Genomic DNA, 3,961 nt, shown 5'->3' on the forward strand with positions numbered 1-3,961 from the left:
CGTCTAATTTTGTTTTTTAGTAGAAACAGGGTTTCACCATGTTAGCCAGGCTGGTCTCGAACACCTGACCTCAGATGATCTGCCTGCCTCAGCCTCCCAAAGTGCTGGGATTACAGGCACCTGCCACCAAGCCCAGCTAATTTTTGTATTTTTAGTAGAAACAGGGTTTCACCATGTTAGCCAGGCTGGTCTCGAACTCCTGACCTCAGATGATCCGCCTGTCTCAGCCTCCCAAAGTGCTGGGATTACAGGTGTGAGCCACTGCGCCTGGCCTGCTTGAAATATCTTAAGGTGCTTCTGTTTTGCTAGCTAACCATGTGGAAAATATCTTGTTATCTTTTATTTCTGGAACTAGAGAATGCTATGCCAAAAAAAAAAATAAATTTCTTCTGATAATTTCAACCTTTTCAATATTGAAATACTGTATTCCTGAGTTTTTCTTAAATGGTTTGTTCATGCACCTTTCTTTTCTTTTTTTAGAGACAGGGTTTCTGTTATCTAGTTTAGAGTGTGGTACAATCATAGCTCACTGCAGCCTGAAGCTCCTGGGCTCAAGTGATCCTCCTGCCTCAGCCTTCCAAAGCACTGGGATTACATATGTAAGCCACCATGCCTGGTCTAGACCTTTCTTCTTAAACACAGCATATGAAATGCAATTTTTTCTTCTTTTCCATTATCACCATCAAATATTTACCAAGTTCCTATTATATATTGTGTAGTAGTTCTAGGAACAAATGGTATGGAATATCAGGTGAACGGAGGGCTAACCACAAGCAGATACGTGTAATTTCAAGTGCAAAAACCTTTACTATGTCAGTTGCTAGGATACTGAGAGGATAATTACATGGTCCCTGTCCTCTAGAAGCTTCCACTATAATAGAAATAGATTTGTCAACAAATAAATTATAATAGGCTAGGAAGAATTAAAAAATAGAAATATCTATCACACATGTAGATATCAAAGAGCGTGATTACACACAAAAGCATCAGAGAAAACTTCATATAGGAGCTAAAATTTAAGGTGGGAATTTAAGGTGGGTCTTGAGGTATGGTCTGAAGTTTGCCAGGTAAAGATGGGAAAAGGTTACTCCAGAGTTGGGAGGAAGCATGCACAAAGGTAGTTAAAGTGATAGCATTATTTGGCCCAGATTTCATTATGATTAAGAGATTACAGAAAACAAAGCTGAGGTGTGCTGCGAAACATGCTTTTTATGTAATACTTAAGAGTTTGGACTTTATACTATGATCACCAAGGAGCAGAGAAGCCTCATTTTCGCTTTTGTATTTCAGAAAAATAACACTGGTGGCAATGTGAAGGACAGATTGGGACAAGGAAGGACTGGCAGCAAGGCAAGTTAGGAGGCTCCTGCAAGCTTCAGAAGAGAATCAATAAAGCTACAAAGTGAGGAATTGTAGTTGCCTAACCTCCAAGGCAGCATGACTAGAATTCTGTGTGAAATAATTCCTAAAATAGTTATTTCTCCAAGGGTTATCCTTATATATTGATAGCTGCTAACTCGTCAGTACCAATGAGCTCATGATCCTTAATTTCAAATTATGAACATGGTCCTCAATTTCATTTATAGTAGCTACGGCTCATTTCAATCCTAAATAATGAGCCATAGCTACTAATTTATTTATTTTGCCACGTCCATTGCTAAAGTAGCTACTAGATGTTATTTCCTATTTGCACAACAGTAAGTTTGTTACTGGGATACGGAAAACAGGGACCTTGCAATTGGGCCTTGGTTTTATTTTTACTCACCACTGTACTAAAGGGGATGGGCTTGTTTTAAGAGAAAGTTTACTCCAAAAGATTCCAAAATTCTGCAACATTTGGATAAGGATGAAACTAAAACCTGACACCAGGTCACTTTTCTATAAGCTTTCTTTAGTATTTTGACCAAAAGAAAAGACCTATATAAAGTCTACACCACAAATCAACTTTATAAAATAACTTCTCATATTCTGCATAACACTGAGTGAATCATTTAGACAACAGCACAGAAAAAGGGAGCTGAAAATAGTACCAGACATTACCTCTTGCTTCCTTAGAATGAGTTCTACAATTACCTTGCAAAAGCACACAATTTTGCTATCCTTGGGCAGGCTTATAATTTTTTTGAAAGATCTTCAAATAAAGGTCATTTATTTTAGTGTCTGTTCCAGTATTTCCAGAATATTTTTGGGGAAAAAAGTTCTAGTGGAAGAAAAATAGTTTTCATAATTACTTATATTGGGGTTCAAATCCTCCACTTGTCAGATATTATATTATAGTCATCCCTTGGTATCCACCAGGGATTGGTTCCAGGATACTCCCAAGGATACCAAAATCCAAAACCCAAGAATGCTAATTGTCTCTAGATTATATCTAATACGATGTAAATAATATATAAATATTGTTATATTATTTTTTAAATTTATACTATTTCATTGTTGGGTTATTATTGTTTTTTCCCCAAATGTTTTCAATCCATCAACCCATGGTTGGTCAAATCTATGGATGTGGAACCCCAAGACACAGAGGGCCAACTATACTTAATTTCTTGGAATCTTAGTTTCCTGACTTACCACATTTATAATAAGGACACACCAAATTTTGTAAGGGCTACTAGTATATGTGTAAGGCAACTGCACATGAAAACCTAACACTATTTGGCTTAGAAAATATACTCTATCCTATGTCATATACCAAATAAGTGTTTCAGAAATAAATACCATTGTTCTTCATAGCTTAACCACACTACTACACCCTACTACATGGATTCTAGAAGTTTATTAGTGACATAAATATGAAGTTAATGGCATCTTTTATAGGCACAACAAAAGAAACAAACGTATTAGAAGGTATTTGCATAATCAGACCATTTTGAGCCTGGTATGTTTTCCCCAGTAATTGGAGGATCCTTAGATGCCTTAACAAGGACTGTTTCTCCATCCTTCGCTGCACACATACTTTCTTTTTTTTTTTTTTTTTTTTTTTTTTTGAGAAGGAGTCTTGCTCTGTCACCCAGGCTGGAGTGCAGTGGCCAGATCTCAGCTCACTGCAAACTCCGCCTCCCGGGTTTACGCCATTCTCCTGCCTCAGCCTCCCGAGTAGCTGGGACTACAGGCGCCCGCCACCTCGCCCGGCTAGTTTTTTCTATTTTTTTAGTAGAGACGGGGTTTCACCGTGTTAGCCCGATTTCCTGACCTTGTGATCCGCCCGCCTCGGCCTCCCAAAGTGCTGGGATTACAGGCTTGAGCCACCGCGCCCGGCCCACACATACTTTCTAATACTATCTCTCTCCTTCCACTCCCAATTCCTAATAAAATCTGATTCACATTAAAAAGTTATTCTGGCAAGTCTCCCTCTTCCACCTCTACTACTTTCTACGTTAGTGACAAGTGCTATTCATATAAAATATAAAAAGGCAAGAAACATACAATTAAAAGGAAACAGTATGCACTATTCTTCATACTCAATACATCATACATAAAATATGGAATTTCATAAGTAAAACAAAACACTGTATACTATATGTCTATTGTTTTTAATGGTGTGCCTGTGTTACCAGTCTATGACTAGACTATCAATACTTACCCTCACAGAGGAAATAAACAAATGAAATAACATATGTAAAAAAACTATTACAAAAAAAGTTGATCCTCACTGTTCATATCACATACAGCAGGTCCTCAACTAATGTAATTTCTTTTTTTGTTTTTTGACACGAAGTCTTGCTCTGTTGTCAGGCTGGAGTGCAGTGGTGTGACCTCGGCTCATTGCAACTTCCACCTTCCCGGTCCAAGCAAATCCCCTGCCTCAGCCTCCTAAGTAGCTGGGACTACAGGCGCACACCACCAAGCCTGGCTAATTTTTTGTATTTTAGCAGAGACGAGGTTTCACCATGTTGGCCAGGATGGTCTCGATCTCCTGACCTCGTGATCCGCCCGCCTCAGCCTCCCAAAGTGCTGGGAT

This window comes from Rhinopithecus bieti, unplaced genomic scaffold (assembly GCF_001698545.2).
Source record: "Rhinopithecus bieti isolate Rb0 unplaced genomic scaffold, ASM169854v2 scaffold_12721, whole genome shotgun sequence".
NCBI classification, from domain to species: Eukaryota; Metazoa; Chordata; class Mammalia; order Primates; family Cercopithecidae; genus Rhinopithecus; species Rhinopithecus bieti.